Source organism: Meleagris gallopavo, chromosome 5, assembly GCF_905368555.1.
Source record: "Meleagris gallopavo chromosome 5, MGAL_WU_HG_1.1, whole genome shotgun sequence".
In the NCBI taxonomy this organism is placed as follows: domain Eukaryota; kingdom Metazoa; phylum Chordata; class Aves; order Galliformes; family Phasianidae; genus Meleagris; species Meleagris gallopavo.
The window spans coordinates 19,886,924-19,911,153 of NC_139408.1; the positions used below are offsets into that span (position 1 = coordinate 19,886,924).

The 24,230-nt window shown below is 35.2% G+C and overlaps 1 long non-coding RNA gene across 1 annotated transcript in view; it reads left to right on the plus strand.

Annotated features, from left to right (window-relative positions):
- The first annotated feature begins 3,748 nt into the window (after positions 1 to 3,748).
- LOC146544273 (uncharacterized) overlaps positions 3,749 to 24,230 on the plus strand; it is an 83,779-nt gene continuing 63,297 nt past the window's right edge. The window contains exons 1-2 of the long non-coding RNA XR_014883850.1: positions 3,749 to 3,806; positions 5,452 to 5,547. This is a non-coding gene — a long non-coding RNA (uncharacterized LOC146544273). The remainder of the gene's footprint in view (positions 3,807 to 5,451; positions 5,548 to 24,230) is intronic.

Below are 24,230 nucleotides of genomic sequence, written 5' to 3' on the forward strand. Positions count from 1 at the left end.
TCACAGAGGTAAAAAACACTCTGTCACAAAACTGAATAAATTTATTTTAGTCCTGTCATACTATATTTAGATTATGGCATGTGAAGGAGATGAAACCAACATCCTAATTGATGATAAATTGCTGTAATCTGGTGGAACATGTCCCATGTTTTCACAGGAAGATCATTGATTTATTTTTAAGAACTGTTTACACAGAGATGATAACAAAAAAATGAATGCATGTATGATTATAATATCACATAATGTAAACCTAAATCTCGTGTTCTTGCATGTACTTGTGATAGTCTTATAATTGTTTTGCATAACATTATGCCCACCTTTATTCTAGCATATCAGAAGTTTAGTTGTATTTGCATCCTGCAGTCTTGATATTAGACATTCTACTGTGAATTTTTTGTTGTATCAGTCACAATTGATTTTAACTTAATAACAGAACAAGGGAAAATCATAGAATTGATGGACAAACTTATTAACTGATAACTAAATTTTACTGGATAAATATTGTAGAGTGAAAAGAAATTGAATGAGAGACAGGTAGGAAGACTGATGTTTGGAGAACTTTGAATACATGCACCTTACTTCTGAAGGAAGTTTGCCAGAGAAAGTTGATAAGATCTAATCAGAATATAATAAATATGTTTTCTTTTTTTATGCTGCATATGATATTTCTACTTTGAAGCAGCAATTTAGGCCTTGACTACCAATTATCTATAGAAATTCAATTTATGTATGGTTTTTAATATACCTGTTATGTGACTGTACATTATATGAACACTGAAGTATTAACTAACTCTTGTTCAGTGAAAGACTATAATTATTCTAACTTTCTAGACAAGGAAATCAAAGCTCAGAGAGGACAAATGATTTGTCCACAATTACAAGACCGAGGCTAAAAAGCACAGCTTTTGATTTTGACTTGTTACTGTGCCCTAAGTTTTCCTGCTAGGGAAAAAAAATAACTTGTGAGACATTAGTTATTCTGAAGAGTTGCACAGGAAGCATTTATCCTGATTATCCATTTTTCCTTACTGAGAAGGACATGGGTCCCTCAGTCATAGTAACACTGTGACCTCTGCATCTTCCAGAAGAAATCATTATTCCATCAAAGCCTGACTGTTGCTTGTTGTTTGGGTTTTCCCACTCATTTTTGAAACTTTATCATATTTCCTGTGAAAATTAATATGTATATGTTTCTTGATGAAGGGCAATGTTCCTTAGAATGACAAAACAAACAAACAAGCAAACAAAAAATAATACCCAAAACCTCTACATTCATTACTTTGAAAAAGAGAGAAGTTCTTCTCATACATCATACTTCTTCTCATTTCTAATATCAGATAACTGACCCTTTAAGAGAGGCTTGCACTACTGGCATTTATATCTTCTATCATTATTCAGTATTCTTCTGAGATCACTACAGGCATACAGTTTTGTGTAATTAACAATACGGGATAAAAATATTCTGGATATTTGTAATCAGATATAGAGTCTTTAATTTTCCATGTGAATAATTTCAGATAAAGTTCATAGTGATTAAAATTCATTATTACTTGTAGACAGATCTTACATAATGAAATTATGTCTATCAATTTCTTAATAGAGAAATACTCATTTGGTTTAACAAAAAAGTATCACTGCAGTTGGTACTGAATATTCTCTTTTCTTTAACTCTTTTAACCATGAAATAAAGATATGGAACAAGATGAAGACATTTGTTCCTTAGAAGAGCAAAAGTTATGATGCTCCAACATGTGCTTAGGGTATCTGGAGTTGCTAATGGATCCTGGCCAGAATGAAAGGAAAAAAAAAAAGTAAAGAATAGGCATCATGCCATCTCAACGATAGTACTTCACAGATGTAGGCTCAGTTCTCCATTTTCCTTACTTCAGGCATATTCAGTTTCTTATTAATACCATGTAAATACAGCAAATGCATATGCTCATGTGTTACTCTTTAGTAATTTATTGCAGCTGATTAAGGAGATAAATGTAAAAGGTTGATTTTTCTAATTACATACTGCCCCAAGGTAAATTATGCATGTCATCACATCCATTGACACTCTATAATGGGCACTTTTTATCGCAGAATGATTTTCTGTGAAATTTCTTATCTTCATGTAGTTTATTTTTAGGACGCAAGAAGACAGATGAAATGAAAAAAATAACATCCAACCAAAAATTCTTAACTCTTTCTGAAGAGCTTGCTAACAGGATATCTAGTATTGCCAATAATCTTCCTTCTCACATTTCATTTGTAATTCCTATACAACTGCAATAAATTGAATAGAAAGCAATAGAAGTAATCATATGCATGTTGAATGGGTCTCTAGAAAAGTTCCAAAAGACTGCTACATCAGAAGTATATTCAACAAAAATTTTCTTTGGTAAACAGTGCAATGTTTACTAGTAAAGAGCTAACTACTTGAACTCTACAACCTGAAAAATTAATTACAATCCTACCTGATTTGTAAGCTGCTTTTCAGGAGCCTTGTGCTTTCTGAGTAGTTATTAATATATAGAATACAAGTCTTTTGTTATTTTTCTTTCTTTTCTATTATAGATTTCCAGGACCACCTCAAATGGCGAAATGGAAAAGCAATGCTAAAACAATTGATCATCAGTCATTTAAGACATTATCTTTGCTTTAGCCAAAAACAGATCATTTGCATTCAGTAAATTTGTCATTTATTAAATATGATAAAACAGTAGGAAAAATAAGTGAAGAAATAGAGAAAGGTGACAAAATCAAGGAAGATATTTCCCTTAGTATTTTTCCTTATTCATAACAATATATAGGAATAGAGAGGGGTGATATTATGCCATGTACCTTCGACTTTGTATTGGTTGGGTCAAATTCAAACATGATTCCTCTATAACAAGAAGTACTATATAAATGTACTGTCATCCTTTTTGTTTAAGAAGATATATAGGCTAAGGTTTATGTTTTATAATGAGTCTTATTTAAGAAAAATTATATGTAAAGATTTTAATTCAGTATTTCAATCATTTTATTAAACAAGAATTGCTATCAAACATCTAATTACCATGAAGCATTTAAAACATGGGAAAAATGGAAATAAAATTTTCTCAGAACACAGAATTTATTATGCCTTATGTAGCATAGAGCTACATATGAATGTATTTTTATAATTTTTCCAAAACAAAATTTTCAGGCCAAAATTGTTTCGGGAGAAATTTTCAGCTATCTCTAATGAAAGCATGAGTATAAATTAAAAACTAATTTAAGGATCATATGAACTGAACTTGTATTATACTGGAAGATTTCTAAACCAAATCCACAGGGTTAAAAGTAGCATAAATTTAAAACTGATAGATCAAACAGACAAAAGTTGAGAAGGAACTTTAACTGAGATCATGACCTTGTTTCATCCCCCTGCTAATCAACTGCTAACAGTTAACTTGATGCAGAGAGAGCAAGGAAAGCAGTTTTATGATGATAACTGTCTCTGAGGTGATACATTTTCTGCTCCTTTGCTCTTCAGAGAAGAAAATTGCTGCTGCACTTATGGGGAAAAAAGGCCAAAGAGCTATGTATTTGTGAATACTAACATTTAACAAACAGTCCAAAAGTGAGCACTTTCCAAATATTGAACATCTGGCTAATTCTTTATAGATCAAACATATTTTTTAAGGGTTTTTTGTTGTTGTTTGTTTGTTTTTTTAGGTTTTCTTTTTTGCTATCTTTGGAATTTCTTTCTATTTCCCATCTTCAGAAGAGGAAGGTACCACAATAATTTACTGCCCTTGTGTGCCCTTATGCATGAGCAAACTGCTTTGATTCCTGCTGTAAGTATATCCACACTAATAGAATTACACAAAGTATGATTTTTGCCTGTGTTATTCATCCACACATTGAAAACTATAACTGTTTACCCACCATATGAACCCAACTATTCACTTGCAATCCATTCTCAGCAGAGATCACTAAGCAGCTGTGTCGAGAAGAGTGACTGGAGGGCAAGAATCTCTGACATGTCACAGTTTATACACAGTCTCCCATGACTGCTATATATTAGTAATAATCAGCTTACTGACAGCTGCACAAGAATGAATATCAGCACTGAGAATAATCTACTTTTTTATTATTTATTATTTATTTTTCTTTCTTGCTATTTTTACTGCACAAATGTGGATGGCATATATGCACAACAAAGAATGCTATTTTTTCCTCATATGTTGTTGTTAAAATATAACTTACTAAAATTGTAATTGTGGTCATATTATAAAATGGTTTCATTTTCTGTGTTTTTGCACAGCTCTTAATTCTCAGTTTTCTCATGTTGACTGATTCCAATGATTCTATGCAAAATCCATTCATTTTTGTAGTTCAATATATGGAGTCTGAAATATATCATTTATTTCAGTTACCTCTGAAACAGTATCATTTAAGCTTCTCATGCCAACTGTTGAAACAATTTGCATTATGGCTGTAATTTAAACACTTTTGCTAAATCTTGTTCTTGCAGCACTATTTTATATGGAATTTAATGCAAACTCATTTCATGTGGGTATCAAAGCACAGTGTTATAATTTACTCTTTACAGACTGCTGATTTATATTGATGAGAAAAAAAAAAAAGAGAGAGAGAGATCATTTAAGTTAGATAAAACTATTGGTCAGAGGAAACTGAGCTTTCAGTTCTGGCTCCTATTGTAAGGTACAGCATTTTGTTTACCTGTCTAAAAAATAGTTGTTTTTATGTAATAAGATCATCTATACTGCAATATTTGTGGTGATGTTTTAATTGTTACAGTTATCACTCAAAAGAAATTGAAATAAAAATCCTTTGAATATTAACTTCTACTTCCACGAATTTAACAATTCCAGATTTTCTTCAAATTTCTAAGTCTCCTCATACTCAGCAAATATTATTACACAATAATATGTACCATTTTACCCAAATTTGCTTCAAACTTACTGCTCATCAGTCTTTAACTCATATTCTTTATATTATCAACCAGCAAAATTGTTCTGATACTTTTAAATATAAATGTCACCTGGTAATCTTGTTAAACAAAGTTAAGTTATTATGATTATTCCCTAAATAAAATTATATAAGGGTTTATTTTATTATATTTTATAATTTATGGATTTTCTATTTTTAAATCAATATTAGTAAGTCAATAAATATTATTAATAATTCTTAACTACTGGTGATGAGTTTCAGAAGACAATATAACAAGGAGAAGGATAGTAAATGCTATACAGATGAGCAGATAAACAGGAATTGTTTTTCCTTCATGTTATTACTTCTAACAGCTAAAGAGTAGTTCAGCTCCTTGGTAACTTTAGTTGTATAATCACATGCATCTAACATAGATTACTGTAACTTAAATATATATATATATATACACAACTAGAATAATTTACTCAATATCTTCAAAACCACAGAGAAAAAGAGCTGGTTTGTTTCTTTGTTTGTTTCCTACAGGCTTGATCAGATCAAAGAAAGTGCAACTTTTGTGTGCAAAGAGAAGTTCATGAGGATTTTGAAGAAATCTCACTTGTGTCCAGGAAAAGCATCCAGGTAAGGAAATTTAAGATATGAGAAATCACGTTTGTGTTTCTCTTTTTAAAAAGTATATGTCTTTGCAATAAGATACTGTGTCATCTTTGTCAGTTGCCACCTGTGCCTGGGTAAAGGATTTAAATTAGATTGGAATTTAATTGGAAATATATTTATGTAGTTGAATTGTTGTGGAAAGAGCAACAGGATAAGTCCTGGATGAGCCTTTTTTTAGACAAGTCACAGGTGTCATTTGTTTAAGAAGTGCTTTGCAGAAGCCACAGATAAAGTTGTTGACGCTTATCAAAAACAAGAGAAACCTATATGCTTATAGGGAAACCTCTATTGGTAAATACTCACTATGTGACAGGGTTTTTTTTTTTTTTTTTTTTTTTTTTTTTTGTTTTTTTTTTTTTTTTTTTTTTTTTTTTAATTACATACTGATAGTCATTGTAATGGAAATGCTAAGTCAAAGTCTGAAACTGAGATTAAGCAACTGGTAGAAAGGCAGGGCCAACCCAGGGGAGCAAGTGTATGTAGTGCACCTGAGTGACTGGAAGGGGTGGAGCCATGATCCACTCCTTCCCAGACCTCATTTAAGGGTTGGCGGTGGAGGTAAATGTTTCTCTCTGGAGATCTCTACACACCTGAGGACTTCTGAAGGTAAGCAGCTTCTTTTTCTTATTTCTGTGCCCACGGCCATTGCATTTGAGTGAATCCTTATCCTTCTTTGTTGTAGCTTGGGATCTTAATGCTCTGCTGTTGTTCTTGTGCGTTCTGTTCCATTGCAGTTATGCTCTTCTCTGAATATTTGGTAGTGTTTAACAGTGCCTGGGGGCTTGTTGTGATGGGAAAAGTTTGTTTTTTTGTTTGTTTTTTTTTCCTGTATGTATATTTTGGAATAAAACTAGAAATTAATGTCAATTGTAATGTTTGGTTGCATTTTGATCTAGTTCAGACATAATTTCATTTCAGTGTGAAAAGGTAGTTTGCTGAATCAGAAGATAATGATTTAACAATTCTATTTTGAGGATTAAAGAATCACTCAATAATAATTTAATTTTATGTTTGGATTGGTTTCTAAAATGCTGGGGAAAAAGTATATGTTAGTGAACTTATCTGTTAAATTTTTTTAAAGTGTTCAATATTTATTTCAGTATGTCCTTCAGCCTCGTAGATGAGTCTGAAGCTCTCCACCTTCTTCCAGTTTTGCCTCTGTCTTCCTTCTGCTTAGATACTTCCTAAAATACTGAACTACTGTTAGGAATCTCACAGCAAAATGTCCAGTGTGTCTTTAAATGTAATGGAGATGTTCTTTGCCTTATTCCTGCCAAGTGGCTGATTGCTGGCAGCTGAAGCAAGGGACAGATGGCCATGTAGCTCTATCTGCACCCTATTGAGATGAACAAGTGACAATCTCAAAATGCTCAAAACTAATTTAAACTGTTTTAACCTCAGGAAACCCGAATCTCTTAAGTTTCTTTGCTGAAGTGTAGGCAGATTTCATGCTTTTTCTTGCAGTGCTCTGTAGTAGAGATCTCAACGTTCTCAACACAAGTACATCTCATCCATTATGCCCCAAGCAGAGTGATACCAGACCTGCCTATGAAAAATCTGAAAGGATGTTCTGGTTATTGACATGCAAGTGATATCAAACACTGTGCATTTCTCAAGAATTCATCCATCAAGAAGGTTCCTAAGCACGGTATTTTCAGATAGAACAATACTTTCTTATGCTATATACAAAATAAATCTTAAAAAGTATTGGACCTTTGACCAAGGCACATTAGCAAAACAGATGGAAGTGTTAGATTAAGAAATGACTGAAAGAAAGCTCTAGTTTGGGCAGATAAAATTTCAACTCAGAATTATTTACTTTCATACATAGTTTGGTAACAAAGTAACAGTTGTAAAAATTTCTATTTTTTTATTCAGTTTTGTAGGTGGTCTTGGAAAAAGCTTGGCACTAGATCAGGTTTTTCAGTTAATATTCTTTCTTTTTTTTATTGCATTATAAATTTCTCCATTATTATTTTCTTCAAAATTAGACAGAAGATACTTGAGGAAAATATGTATCATGTTCTTAATAGAGTCTTTACTGTGTGCATCCTTTCAGGTTATGGTTCCACAGTTTTTAATACTAGCTTCCTATGTGTAATATAAACCAGTGGGATCCAGATCAGGTGGAGAGATATTACTCCTTTTTTAATTAGCCTACACATGTAACAGGTGTTTCATGCTGACACTGCTTTCAGACTAACTTTACTTGCTTTAACATCTGAATTAGCAAATATTCTGTGAAAACACTCTAGCTCTACATTACTTCCTGCAACATTCTTATTCTAGATGTGGCACTCCTCATTTTGGGTTAGTAGCTTCTTCAAAATATATTTTCAATCTCCCTTTGCCCCTTTGTTTGGAAGAGCAGGAATTTTCTTAATTGGATAGTGAGGAACAAACTAGAGCATTCATTTGTTCACTTTTGCCTAAAATTCATTTAGAACACTTTCATTGAAAATGGAGTTTGTACTTTTTCTTCCTCTGTAGTGAACAGAGAAAAATAGAATGTTTCCTGAAAAGAATGAAATTAAACCCCCAAATATTATATATGATAGCTCAAATATTGTGCTACCTTAAGAGAGATCTTGCTGATCTTTTTGCTAGTTATGCAGTTGAAAAGGAGTAGTAATTAAACAAGAAAAAGATGACTCTGAAATCTGAGTGTTTCATCCCTTAGAACTGCTTGTCCAGATCAATCATGTTTGAAACAATATGAAAATCACAGTAACAAACAGGCACCTGAAACACATTTAGAAGTACAAATATTTCAAGGATTTCTGCCTCCTACAACATAATTAGACTTGATAATTAAAACTATTTATATAAATATAGGAGAGGAGTGATGAAAGGAAAGAAATTATAAATAAAATATATTTATTTATATTACAGATAGGATTAATCCAATTCCAGAGTTGTTGATCTCTGATTACAGAGAAAATAGAAAAGACCAGATTAAAACTGTGTTGTTTGAACTTGTACTGTTTTTAGATAATGAATTGTTGTGTTGAAAGAGACTACAAACCACATCTCCAAAATTCCTAGGCTTTGCTATTTTATTTAGTGTCTTTAAAGTATTAAGAGACAGAGCACTTCTGTTCTTATTTTTAATCAAATATTTATGCAAGTATTTTCTCACTTCTGCATCCTAATGAGTTTCTCAATATGATTATTATAGCCAACTATACATATAATTTGTAAATTGTCTAGATGTATAGTTGAGAATAACTATAGGAGAAGCAATGAGACTATATAGTAATCCTTCATGACTGAAATCTCCTTTTGGAAGTTGCTAGTAAAGTGTGCTGGGACAAGACTTCTAATACTGCGTAGAAATGTTTTGGATACACAGATATATGTAAAATAATAGTTGAATAATTCTGATAAAAAAATTCTGATAAAAATATTTTGTGCCTTCAGTTTTTCATCGAGGCCTTAATGTGAAAATTTAGAACAAAACTGTGAAATTAAGTTTTATGAAGTTTGTGAAGTTATTGTTAGCATTTTGTTCGGTTTCAAATTACTTAAAGATTGTTTTAAAGCCTTTAATTTTGATTGATATGTAAGTGAAACTTCTGTGAGTGGGTTTTGGGGTTTTCATTTTGAATATACAGACATGGATTTTTAGATTTTAAGTAAATTGTTTGAATATGAATTTCCCCAAATTATGATACAATCCTGCCATTAAAAACCTATCAGCAAAGCTGAAATGTTAGCTATTTACATACCTTTTGGACACACTGGAACTTTGAGTCCTCTAGCAAATGCTATGATGAGTTAATTGATGATTTACAAGGAAATTATTCATGTTACACTTTCATTTGATTTATAATAATACCATAAAAGACTACATTAGGATTACTTCTAAACAATAGATTGATGCCATGCCTAGCATTGTGTGCAAACCTATTCAGCGTAATTAACAGGTGTGAATTGTTTGCTGGGATAAGCCTCCCACTGTGAAGCCTTTTGTTGGCTGCAGGCTGCTTTCCTGCTGTATTACTGCCTCTAAATGAGCCAATCTCACTTAAATGTAGGATATTACATATGTTAATTCTTTGTACACTTGTTTATTTTTGAAGTAGTTGAGGCAATAACAGTGAATCTCTACAAAAATCACGTATTTCTGCAGGCTTCTGATTATCTTGTACCATGCTAACAATTTTGTATTTCTTTTCAGCAGTGTTTGTTTCAATCAAAAGCAACTAGAGTAGTAACTTGTAGGAGAATCAGTTTGACTCCTTAACTGTAAGATGAAAGCTTGTTCTGCAGCTTAGAGAATCATAGATCTAATCCACTGAGTTCTTTACCCAGAATTATATATATATATATATATTATATATATATATATAAAAAGTACAGAGAGTACAGCCCAGTATAATCTGTAGTGCAGCAAGCTCCAGAATGATTTTTTTTTTTAATTTTACCTTTGAAATTCTCATAAATTTTTGAAAATTTCAATCGTAGTTATCATTATAAAAGAAGTCCTGAGTTGGGTAACGGTTTGGAGTTTAGATAGTCAAATGAAAATGAGACAAAACAATCTGTTATTTCATCATAGACACAAAGTACAATTTGTCTATCAATAGACCATTGATTCTGCTTTTTTTTAAACTAATTTAGCCAACATGACAATTGACCCCACTTATTATAGAAATAAATTATTTACCATATTTCTATTTCTTTCTCTTCTGAGGTAACATATGTCTGAGCATGTCCAGAGAGAGATATATGCACATGAACAGAGAGACATTTCAATAAACTGATCTGTAGTGTAGCATTGAAGATTTCAACTCAGGGCTCAGGAATAGGCCTCCCTGGAAGATTGTAGCTTCAAACTTCTTTTAATGAGATATTTTGACATAAGCTTATCTTTACACTTTCTGACTCCGCATCATTTTTGTTATGACTTTTCTTGCCACCTTAAAATATCTAGTTTGAAGTTTATACCTATTGGAAAGTACTATACTTTTTTCTTTTTGTTTTGTTTTTCCCTCCAAAGTACTTAACACCAGTAAACTAATGTGACTGAAAGCCTGCTAGTTTTTTGATGTGTGTGCAGATCTCAGAAAATTTAGTTTCTACTGGTACCTCTGGAGTTCTACAAGTATTGTCTGCCTAGTTTGAAAATATACATGGACTTTTTGTACTCTACTACTATTATTTTTCTCCTTTCAATTCACAAGAAGGAAGGAAGATGATTTAAATTGTGCAGTTTTTCTTAATAGAAAAATAATTTTCTTCAACATTTTTAAGTGTTACCCCTCTCATACATTATTTTATTTTAGATACTGTTTGTCAAACAATAGAAAAAGATTATACGTTTTATATGGAGAAAAAGCAACCCTCAATTTACTACTACCCTGTGGTTTTCCTTTCTGGAGAGAAAAAGATTTATGATGCGTTATGTTTCAGTTTTAATGCAGTATCAGTGGTGATGATACAGTATAGACCTAAATTTGCATGTAGACTTAAACCTGAAGCAAGCACTTAAAATTCCTTGGTAAGACAAGTAAAATAGTGATCTAAGCTAGTCCAAGTACGCACAATTAGGATGTGAATATTCTCTTAGGTGGGAATATTCTGCCTGTCTAGAAAGAAGCTTTTGATTTGTTTAGTCAGACTAGATTATATTTATATTATTGGATTTCAAATACATGATAATGCAAAAACTATTCAAAATATACATGTACAATCTTCTCCACAATGCCCTTCCCCATTCAACACATAGTTAAGTTTAGTAACTACCAGTATTCATTTTTTTTGTACCTAGAGAAAGTCACAGAAATTCATCAATAGTTGTCTGAATTCTACAGAGAATTATTTCACTTACGTGACAAGATTAACAGACTCAACAATGCCACATTTGAAGTGACACACTTGCATTATGAAAAGAGCTGTATATTAATTTACACAGTTGAGATGTAATAATTTACTTATCCACTATTTAGGAAATACCTTAAAAATGTTGCTTCCTTTCTTTACTTTTTTCTTTTCTTGAAAAAAGTTGTATGCAATATACTTCACAATAAAAAGAGATACTAAAATTCAGATGGGCCACTAACGTAACTTGTAACATATTACTAGTTACACTGGTATTTTTTGAGTGCATTGGAACCATGTTCCTTATTATCCTTTACATCCACCGTCTTACGCCTGAAGACCCTTTGTCTGCATAGTATGTCACAAATACTGTGGAAGAGATTTATCAACAGTGGTTGATATCTTATTTAGTCTAACATTATCCATGTGTAGATTGAGATCAGCACCAGAAAATATTTTACGAAAATATTGCCCTGGCTGAATTTGTCTAAGAGGAGGTCATTAGTGGCCAAAGCCATACTGAATATTCCAGAACATTTCAATAATCAATAAGAATTAGCTTTTTTTTTTTTTTTTTTGCAATATTGCATCATTAAGAAAGCTTTCTATGACAAACACAAAATTGATTTTTTTTTTTCAATGTAGTAGAGGGCTTTGCAATTTATTTGCACGCTCATAGCAGAGCTGATAAACATTTTGCTGGTTTTACTATTTCTGAAAGGGAAAATGTATGTGCGTTAGGAGGGGGCTTCTCTTTCTTATATATGCAACAAAACCAAAAACACTCAATATAAATTAAGCAAAAATATCCTTCATGTTGCTATTGTCATAGCTGTTTTAATATTCACTACTTAATTTTAAATCGGGTTCTGTCTTTATTCCTGTGTCCTCATCATGTTCAAATTCCCCTGCATCCTACAAGATGAGATAAAAATTGCTGCCAAATATGGTCATAAAAAATGAAAAAGGAGGGAGTGATTTTTCTTATCTCTTACGAAGAACCTTTTCACAGTATTTGATGTATCCTTTATATCCATCATTACAGGGAGATCCTTAGACTAGACATATCTACTGGCAAGTACTTAATAGCTGAATCTAGAATACAATATTCAGGGAAAATAGACTCTTTCTAGAATGTTTCTCTATAGAGATAGAAAATCCTTCGGAGGATCTCAGCAATTTACCAGCTTGTTGTCATATTTGTAAATAAACAGTATTCTTTTCATAGTAATTCAACAGTGTGTGACATTATTTTAGATGGAGATCTCGAATCAGTTCCAAGAAGAACTTTAAGGCTGAGGAGTGACTGCATAAATATAAACACTGAGACAAATAGACAGACTTCCTTTCCACATACTCTATCATTGTCAAACTAGAAAACATTATCCATATACAACATAATTTTTTCTTTAAAGCAGACCGTACGAGCCCCTGGCATTCTCTTTTCTTTGAAGAGCTGTTTCCTCTCTGGACTGCACAAAAAATATATATATAAATAATAGCTTGGCATATGTATTCTTCAGAGTTGCCATATTGTAATCAAGGGTTCCATTCCATTCCAACTCAGTTTGTTTTATTGATACAAACAGTGTTAATGATTTTAGCGAGCAAGTATTTAAAGTTTTCTAGTACTTTGCAAGTAAATTAAATCTAATTATAGAATGTGTTTTGTCTGATGTTTTCAGTTGAAGGAGTTATTTTCTGCTGTATGACAGGGCTGCATTAACCAAATTTGTATTCTAGACATTGTGCCCTGTATGTGTTACTAAGGAAAGTTATAAGTTACAGGGAAAAAACCCTCTGATCTCAGTCCTTGCTGGATGAATGCATTTTTTTTTTGACGCTGATAGGAGTCAAACTGAGCTTGAGCAAATTCTGATTGACCTATTTTTACTGTAGGATTTAATTGATGGATACTGTTAATAGGAAAAAAAGGCAATTTGTGGAAGTGCTATTACTGTTTATTGCAACCATAGCTATGAAAGTGTTTTGAAAAGTAGTTAGAGGAGTTCACATATTCAACATAAAATAAATGGTAATATGAAAACTGGGAAAACCTAGACTAGTGATATACTTTCCCAAGACTCCCATAGTCTAAGAATAAGTTCAGAGTATACTTCATGCAGAGTGAAGGCTTAGTGAGTACATCCCCCAGTTTGGAAAATCACAAATCTCTCTCTTTGTACTTCCACACACAAGCTTCCAAGGCTTACTGCCAGAAGTATATGAATGTATGTTTTGCCATTACGTTATGTCACAAAATACTAGTTTCATGGGATAACCTTGAAGTTGTTAAAGCTTGAAAAGAAAATAAAGATGGAAACCCTACTCTAGAATTAGAAAATCAAAATTAACGGTAATTGGTTTGTAAATCTGTAGAGCTCATAAAGTATTTATTTCATTTTTGTTCAATCTTATTCTTCCAGAATACTTACAGGCGTGCATTTAATGAGAAACTCTAGTATCCAACAGCTATATTTTAGTAATGTCTAGATACTTTATCGAACAAAGAGACTACAATGTATGAAACCTTGTTTATTCCAGGCCTAGAGACACAGATTTTCATGCTGCATCCTCCAGACAGCCAGCCCTTTTCAAAAAAGACAGGTCATGAGGGCAACTCTAAGAGAAATCACTTAGTTTTGATATTAAGTATGAAGATAAAAACTAGTGACTAAATTTCAGTCGGTACCTCCTAGAATGGAGCCTGTAATCTAGGAGTGAGGAATAACTTTGTTTTGGTCTTCAACTTCTTGGTCAGGAATCTGCTTTTTCATAGGGCTCTCTGAGCTGATCTTATCACAGTGAAGCAGTATCTTTACAAAATGTGTATTGAAGAGCAACTTTCCTAGTGGATCAAAATTGGTATATATTTATTGGGGGAAAAAAATATTAACAGGAGATTGATTCTGAGGATGTTCTTGTTGAATTGATGCTATAATATTTTTGTGTAGAGGCTTGTGACACATCTACAAACTGTAAATTCACTAAGCAGCATGTAATTACTAATGATGTGCCTTGAACCCAGGTACAAGCATACTGTCATTTTCCAAGGTAATCAGCAACACTGGAGTGGCATTCTGTATATGGTCCTGCATTGTACTCTTATCTCTAAATTGGGGTAATACAGACTTGAAGGATGGACTACTCAGTGGATAAAGAATTGGTTTGTCACAGCAATAGGGTTGTTGCCAAGGGCTCTATGTCCAGGTGGAAGCTGGTCATGAGAGGAGTGTTCCAGGGTTCCAACTTGGGATTGGTACTCTTCAACATTTTTATCAATGACATAGCATGATCAAGTGTACCCTCAGCAAATCCGTTGACGAAACTAAGTTGACTGGTGCAGCATTGAGTACTGCCTCCATACCTGGGGCCCCCAGCATAAGAAGAATGCAAAGCCATTGAGTGGATTCAGAGGAGGGCCATGAAGATGATCGAAGGGCTAGAGCGCATCTCTTGTGAAGAAATGTTGAGGGAGCTGGGCTTATTTAGGTTGGAAAACAGAAAGCTCTGGGGAGACTTCGTTGCAGCCTTCCAGTACTTGAAGGAAGCTTACAAGCAGGAGGGGAACTGACTTTTTAAGTGACCTAATAGTGATAGGACAACTAAAAGAGGGGAAATACAGGTTATATGTTACTCAGAGAGTGGTGAGTACCTATACCCTGCAATGAGCTGTTGATAATAGGAGAGAAAAATTTGTTAACTAGTAACTGTTTAGATAGGGTATTGTTGCTGCCAGATTTCTTTAAAAGAGGCTAACCTTTGAGAAAATTAAGAACTTTTATTTCTGTTAGTAACGACTGTATGTGGTAAGGAGGATTATTGTTTCTCAATTGCAAAGTGTAAAGGCCAATAAATAGGAAAGTGACTATTTTGGAAACAATGAGGATGTGGAATACTCACCTTTTTCAGCTGCAACTGTTTGCAATATGCATTTAACAAAGCCACGCATTTTTAAATGATTAGTTTTTTAAGGCTCATGTCTGAAACACTGAACACGGTAGTTGTATGTATGAGAATGACATGCAGGCTCTCTAGTTCATCTCTGGCATAGTTAATGGTGGTGACTAAGTTGAAAAATAGTGTCTTGTAGCTGAAAATTTGCTCTATTAAGCAGTATTATTGTGTTCTTCGTAACTGTTGTAGTTTCCATGGAAATAAATAGGAGACGTTGCTTTTGGAGCGAACTGAAAATTTTTATGCTACTGTTCTCTGCACCACAAACACAGGGTCGTCTTTTTGTACTAATTGGGATCCTTTTCATTTCTTTGAGTAGGTGTTCCATTCACTTGCCCTCCGTTACCATTATTTTCTTTCCAGTCAGTTTACTTTAATTGCTTGGATACCTTCTGTGTATAAATACACCTATCTTTCTTTGCCATTTTGGCAAACAAATTTGTATTGCTTACAAAGTTGCATTAAATACTTGATATTGTGTCTGTCTGTGCAGTTACAGTGTTGTAAAATAGTTATTAGCAATATGCATGTATGTTTGTCCAAAACATACTAATAATACTAGTTACATACTACCTAAGGACTTATAGGTGTCCCAAGTTTTAGCTTTGGGTACATTCTTGATAATTTTTCACTTTGTAAGGTATTTAGATGCCTACTATTCGCTGACATATATATTTCAATAACATGCTTTTCGCATTTAGATTTTACAATATGGCTTTGGTTTTAAGAACTAAATGACAATACATATTTAACTAACTATCCTAGGATTCCTCTTGCTTAAGTTTACCTTAAATCAGTTGTCTTATTTTTAGATGACTACTCTCTTACACTTCATCCATAGTCAACAGAGTGAGCCGTAATAAAAAAATTGATTAATCTGTTCTTAATATAAATCACAGAATCACAGAATTGTAGGGGTTGGAAGGGACCTCTAGAGATCATCAAGACCAACCCCCCTGCCAAAGCAGGTTCCCTACACCAGGTCACACAGGTAGGCGTCCAGGCAAGACTTGAATATCTCCAGAGAAGGAGACTCCACAACCCCCCTGGGCAGCCTGTTCCAGTGCTCCGTCACCCTCACCGTGAAGAAGTTCTTACGCACATTCGTGTGAAACTTCCTATGCTGCAGCTTATGTCCGTTTCCCCTCGTCCTGTCTCCACGTACCACTGAAAAGAGACTGGCCTCACCACTATGGCCGCCACACCTCAGATATTTATAAACCTGGATCAGGTCCTCTCTCAGTCTTCTTTTCTCAAGGCTAAACAGACCCAGTTCACTTAGCCTTTCTTCATAGGGGAGATGCTCCAGGCCCTTCACCATCTTTGTGGCCCTCCACTGGACTCTTTCCAAGAGATCCCTGTCTTTTTTGTACTGGGGAGCCCAGAACTGGACACAGTACTCCAGATGAGGCCTTACCAGGGCAGAGTAGAGGGGGAGTATCACCTCCCTCGACCTGCTGGACATGCTCTTTTTAATGCACCCCAGAATGCCATTGGCCTTTTTGGCCATGAGGGCACACTGCTGGCTCATGGCCAACCTGTCATCCACCAGGACCCCCAGGTCCCTCTCTGCAGAGCTCTCCAGCAGCTCATCCCCCAGCCTGTATTGGTGCATGCAATTATTCCTCCCTAGGTGTAAGACCCTACACTTGCTTTTGTCGAACCTCATCCAGTTTCTTACTGCCCAGCTCTCCAGCCTGTCCAGGTCTCGCTGAATGGCAGCACAGCCTTCAGGCTTGTCAGCCAATCCTCCCAACTTCGTATCATCAGCAAACTTGCTGAGAGTGGCCATTATCCCCTCATCAAGGTCATTGATGAAGATGTTGAACAAGACCGGACCCAGCACAGACCCCTGGGGGACACCACTGGTTACAGGTCTCCAGCCAGACTCTGCACCACCAACGACGACCCTCTGCGCTCTGCCAGTCAGCCAGTTCTCAACCCACCTCACTGTCCACTCGTCTATCCCACACTTCCTCAGCTTTGTTATAAGGATGTTGTGGGAGACAGTATCAAATGCCTTTCTAAAATCAAGGTAGATTACATCTACCGCTCTTCCCCCATCCACCCAGCATGTGACAGCATCATAGAAGACCACCAGGTTGGTTGAGCACAACCTCCCCTTGGTGAACCCATGCTGACTACTCCTGATAACCTCCTTTTCTCCCAGTTGTCTGGAGATGGTATCCAGCACAAGCTGTTCCATCACCTTTCCAGGGACAGCGGTGAAGCTGACAGGCCTATAATTACCCAGATCTTCCTTCTTGCCCTTTTTGAAGACCGGAGTGACATTGGCTATTCTCCAGTCTTCAGGGACCTCCCCTGTTATCCAAGACCTCTTAAAAATGATGGAGAGCGGTTCAGCAATAACCTCTGCCAGCTCCCTCGGCACACGTGGATGCACCCCATCAGGTCCCATGGACTTGTGGACCTTAGTACTGCCGAGGTGCTCAAGCATGTCCTCTTTCCTGACTAAAGGGAAGTCTCCCATTCCGCAGACCCTCTCACTAACCTCCAGGGTGTGGGAATCCTGAGGGAGAGCCTTTTCACTGAAGACGGAAGTAAAGAAGGCATTCAGTATCTCTGCCTTCTCAGCATCCCCCATTACCAGAACCCCCCCCTCACTTAGTAAGGGGCCCACATTCTCTCTAGTTTTCCTTTTGCTGTTAACATACTTGAAGCCTTTTTTATTATCCTTTATCACTTTAGTTAGATTCAATTCCAGGTGGGCTTTAGCCTTCCTTGTTGCATCCCTGCAGGCCCTGACTACATTCCTATATTCTTCCCAAGTGGTCAGACCCTTTTTCCACATTTCATGGACCTTCTTTCCTTTGAGCTTGCGTGTGAGCTCCTTGCTCATCTACACAGGTCTCCTGCCACCTTTTCCTGATTTCTTGCTCACAGGGACGCACCAATCCTGAGCTTGGAAGAAGAGCTGTTTAAATGCTGACCAGCTCTCAGAGGCCCCCTTACCTTCTAACACCCGAGCCCACGGGATAGCTCCAAGTAGGTCCCGGAAGAGATTGAAGTTGGCTCTCCTAAAGTCCAGTGTAGCAATCCTACTTATTGCTTTGCTTCTTCCACCTAGGATCTTGAACTCCACCATCTCATGATCACTACAACCCAAACTGCCCCCAACCTTTACTTCCTTAACAAGTCCATCCCTGTTGGTGAGAATAAAGTCCAGTAGCACCCCTCCCAGCGTCGGTTCCTCCACCACCTGCATCAGAAAGTTGTCTTCAATGCACTGCAAGAACCATCTGGACCGTGCGTGCCTGGCCATGTTGGTCGTCCAGCAAATATCTGGATAATTGAAGTCCCCCATAAGCACCAGTGCCTGGGAACGTGACACTACATCCAGTTGCTTATGGAAGGCCTCATCAGCCTCCTCATCCTGATCAGGGAGCCTGTAGTACACACCCACAACAGTGTCACCCTTACCAGCCTGCCCCTTGATTCTCACCCATAAGCTCTCCACTGCTATATCACTCTCCCCCAAGTGAAGTTCAGTACATTCTAGCTGCTCTCTCACATAAAGAGCAACTCCACCACCCCGCCTAGCGAGCCGATCTTTCCTAAAAAGCACATAGCCCTCTATGACAACATTCCAGTCATGCGAGCTGTCCCACCATGTCTCTGTGATCGCAATGAGATCGTGACCTCGCGACTGCACACAGAACTCCAGCTCTTCCTGTTTATTTCCCATGCTACGTGCATTAGTATACAGGCACTTAAGAGAAGCAGCATCCCCCCATCCCTCTCCAAGCCTTTGAACTCCACTGTCTCCACCCATCAAGTTCTGTTTGGAGCCTCGAACTGCCCCCTCAGTCCAGCGGTCCTCATTTTGTCCCCTTCCCCCTTCGTACCTAGTTTAAACACCTGTCAATAAGTCCTGCCAGTTCCTTGGCTAGAACCCTCTTTCCCCATGAAGACAGGCAGCTTCCATTTGCAGCCATCATGCCAGGTGCCGAGTAAATTGCCCCATGATCAAAAAAACCAAAACTCCTGCGTTTGCACCAACTCCTAAGCCATTTGTTCAAGAGATGAGTTTTTAGGCTCATCCCAGTATCGTTTCCTGCCACTGAAGGTACAGATGTAATAACCACCTGCACACCTGTTCCTTCAACTACCTGCCCCAGTAATTGTGCAGGTAGTTTTTCATCACAAGTAGCTACCTCTTCAACTGGAAAAAAAAAAAAAAAAGGATTGGAAAAAATGACAGGACTGTCCATAAAAAGGGATTTGTAAGGTTTTCTACCCTTTCCCAAAGCAAACAGAAGTATAGTTAAAGCTAGACTATTCATGCATCATTCTGTCACTTAACATGTCTTAAGGTCTGATTTTCATTTTTTGAGTGGAATAAATAACATACTCTGCTTTTGCAAGAAGCATAGGAACAGTACTGCTTGTTTTTAGTATCTATGGAATTCAGGGATAATTAATCCTTATGTAAGCTATAGACTGCTAACCTGTTAGAAACAGAGTTGCTATATAACTGATTCAAATTTCACAATGGTGTGGATTGAAGAGGTCTCGTTTATTTGTTGCTTTACCAGTGCAACTCTAAATATTGTTTCCAGCGTCTTTGATACCTACAATGTTTTAAAAAGTTTGTGCGGGGTATTTTTCTCACTGAATGAGTCACAAGAAATATTGCTAAATTTACATAGTGGGTTACAATTAGAGAGGTTTTCCTCCCATTTTTGTACACTGAAAGAGTGTAAGTAAATTAACTGTTTAATGTCGAGAATGTGACAAATATTATTCGCTTGAAATACAAGTTACAAATGGGAAGAAAGGCATAAAATCATAGATGAGTTTTACCAGGAAGCTTTACCAAGAAAGGCAAAAAAAAAAAAAAAAAAAAAAGTATATTAGCATCCAATGCAACCTAAGACAGATGATTTGAGATGTAACAGGATGAATGTATTTTATATTATTACTGTTTATTAAAGCTTAAATAAGAAAAACCTCTAGGTCTTATTATCCTGTAATGCAGTTCTATAGTTCAGCTATTGCATTAAAAAAGCTGAACAATTCTAGATTATAGAGCATTTTATATTGCATTCAGTTATCAGAATATGTGGAGAGAAAGAAAATAAAGTATCTAATCTTCCTATTCTAGAGGTACTGTAATACTTCAGTTACTTAGCAATTTCTCTTTTTTTTTCTCTTTCTAGCTACAGGTCTTTCACATGAATTCTTTTACAGATGAGAGTAAGATGGGGATTTTAGGTACTGTTTCAGCAAGGTATTACAAGCTGCCATTTCTGATTACACAGCTTGTAGTTTCAGACAAGACAGAATTCTTCATTTCTTTGCAACGGCTTGACATTTTCAGTTTTTATTGTTTCACTTTTTCCAGATGACAAATTCACAATGCATGAGAGTCTCCACTGAATCTGGTTCATGAATTGTACAGAACTTAGTAAGCACTTGATGAGCAAGTGGTGTGATTTTTTAAAAATTTTTAACCTCTTAGCTCACATACTCATAGAGATTTGTAATATAAGCACTATGTACAATTTGAAGAGCAAACAAATTGGCATAGTGGTGCACAAAAGCATAAGGAGGACAGGCATAAGGCATTGAGGCAAGCAGGCCTTTAAGTGCTTGGTACATACAAAGTCAGCTTCAAAGGACACCCAGACCTAGAAAAGAAGGGAATTAAAAAAGCAAGGGTCAGCTTTTATTTTTTTTCTTATATACATATAATGTATGTATACATGATATTATATACTTGATCTGTCCTTCTAAGTCTTCATTCTGAAAGTCTCATGAAGGTTTTATTTATTTATTTTTTTTCCTTAAGCTGTGCTCTTATTTTTGCCTCTCTGAACTGTCTGAACTCAGATCAAACCATTTTCTTAAAGTCATATTCAACTGTCACATAAAACTTAATTTTTAGTCTATCATTAAACATGATTCCTGTGACTTTTCAGAAATTAACAATGACCCATGCATTGCCGTAGGTCTGTGTAATTACTGAGATCTCAAAGATATGTGAGAAGTAAAAATGATGAAACGTTGGCTATAGTAATCAGACCTATTCGTGATTTTATCTTTTCTACAAATGTTTCAAATGGGGAGTTTTATTTTCTATTTAGTTTCTCATAAATACACCAGCTTAACTGCTGGGCTCAAGAAAGTTAACCATAATTTGTTTCTTGAACTGACAAGGTCCCGTAACTTCTTCTTAGCTAGTGAGTATTATCAAAAGTGTCTGTGTATATTGGGCTAATCTGTACACACTTTATGTACTTAAACAGATTTTAAGTGATTAGATTTGTATGCCTTATGTCACCTTTAAGGGAGAAAACAAGTCACAATCAGGTGTGTGTTTTTATTTTTTTTATGCTGGTAATTGTTTGCTTGCTGTGATTGATTCATCTGAATAAAGTAGACAAGACTGTAGTCTTCACTCACATGATATATGAAAAGATTTACTGGTTTACAAACATTTCTTGATGCCTACATAATTTGTTTTATATTGTGGAGTTACCACCATTGGAGTGCAACAAATTGATGAAATAGTGAAGAAACCAGCTGTGCTCTAACTTCAGCTGTGAAGTTAGAGTTACCAAATTGCTTAATTAGCTCTCAGATTGAAATAGTTATTTAGGCTCTCTGCTAATTTAATTGTATGAATCAAAGTAAAGACTTTCTTCTTACATTTAAATTTTGACAACTGAACAGATGAAAACATAAAATAACAAGTCCTCTGCTATTTAGTCATTAAGTAAATGTTCCTATTGATTTCATTTTATCATCTTAAAAAGAGAAAAGAAAGAAAGGGAACAAAATACTTAATGAAAATCTTACATACAGTTACCATGGTAACAAAACTTGAAATCATAGGAGTCTGCTGAACAATCTTTTAAATATATAATTTTAAATTCTATTTGAGTCTCTCTACATATCAATTTTAATATAAAAAGATTCTTTCTGCAGTACTCTATCAAATGTAATTGAGATTTACAATTTTAGCATATCTAATTAAGCATAATATGCATATAAAAACATATATGCATATAAAAACACCTTATTGTAGCCTCACAGTAACTGTCAGTAGTTTTGCCTGTTCAGTGGTAACTCATGCTACTTGACAAGTTTTTGGAAACATAGGCCTCACTTAAGCCCCAAAACACAAACACATACTACTTTTCTAAATTATTTTTTTTTAATCCATACCACCTCATGGTATAGAACTGTCATATGTTGTGGTCTAACTCCAGAAGGCGGCTTAGAACTACACAGTCACTCACTTGTTCTCCCCAGGTGGGATGGGAGAGAGAATCAGAAAAGTAAAAGTGTGAGAATGCATAGATTGAGATTAAGATAGTTCACTAGGTAAAACAAAAGCTGTGCATACAAGTAAAACAAGGAATTCAATTCCTACATCCCATCAGTTGTCAGATGTTCATCAACTCCCAAGAAAGCAGGGCTCATCATGCATAACTGTTTCCCGGGGGGAAGTTAGTCTGAGGATTTTTGTTGAATTTAGACCTATTTCTACTTCTCAGAATAGTTTAAATTTTGGAACTGCATAAACCATGATGTATCAGGCAGAACTCCTGCTTGAAGATCAGAGAGAAGGTGGTCCTGTGAAAGCTTTTGTGAAAATATGAGTGGATTGCAGGATCTGATCCACTGGTAAGAATAGATACTTTGCCTACAGATAAAGAATGCATGTTCTAGGTATAGATTTTTTGAGAAATTAGGTGTAGAGTAACTAAATGTGGACACAACAGAATGTTAAGCAATGAGTGGTACTTGTCATATTTTGAAGCTTAATTCAAATTACTGGGACTTTTTTCTTGAAAGTCTTTTTTTTTGTGATGCTTTATTTCAATTTTGATGTTTAAAACTAGATAATATTTTTTAATATAATCAACAAATATATTCAATAAATGATTGTTTTCTTAGTCTCAAATTTTTTGTGGTATAAAAATTGATATCAGCTAAATTAAAAATACAGTGTTAGTAGTAGTCACTTGACTAAGCAGACTGAAGGAGCATGGCTTTTCTAATTTTTTTTTCTCTGAAAAGTTATGTTGGCCTTGGTATGTTAGTTAGTCTATCTGTCCGGTTTAGAGGTGGGAAGTTGACCTGAATTAGATGTTCTACTAAAGCTTATTCCAAACTTATTTTCTATGTCTAATCTAGTTTAAAATTTTCCTTCTGATCCATTTATCTAGCCAGTCTACATAATCTATATGTCTTCTTAGCTATTCTCTCAGACTTTCTAATAGAAAAAGAATTAATCTATTCAAATAGCAAATAAAATTATTAACTCAAGTTAAAATGCTCTTAAACAAGTTAAGCAACAAGATTTTGCCCTTCTGCAGCAGAGAACAAGGCATAGGTTGAAAAGTTCATTATGAAGTTGTCATCCTGATTGTGTCCTTGTTCTGTATCTATTTCAAAAAGCAGGAAGACAAAACCTCTGCCAACATGATTCCTTCAGAAGATCACTTAAAAGACTTTTTATCCTCTGCCTACACCTCTAAGAGAATTAATTCTTTCTTTACTGAAGAGGGTTTGTTCTACTTAGTAATATTATCTTTGTCCCCAGGGTTGTCTCTGAATTTCAGAGCCTGACAGCTTCATCAAAGTTTTTAAATCACAATTTTTCTGTGTTTCAAAGCAAAAGATTTTAGCTAACCTCTAACTCAAATCAGGTCACCATCAGTTCTCAGCTACTGAATCCCAGTGCTGATGAAGTTTTCATGCTGTTCCTTTCACATCGGTACTTTCTACTGGCCTTATTTTATAACCATATCTGATATAATAGATGTAGATGTTTGAGTCAGAAATTATCATATAGTCTTTGGTGGGATAAAAATGGTTGTTCTGTTAAAAACCAG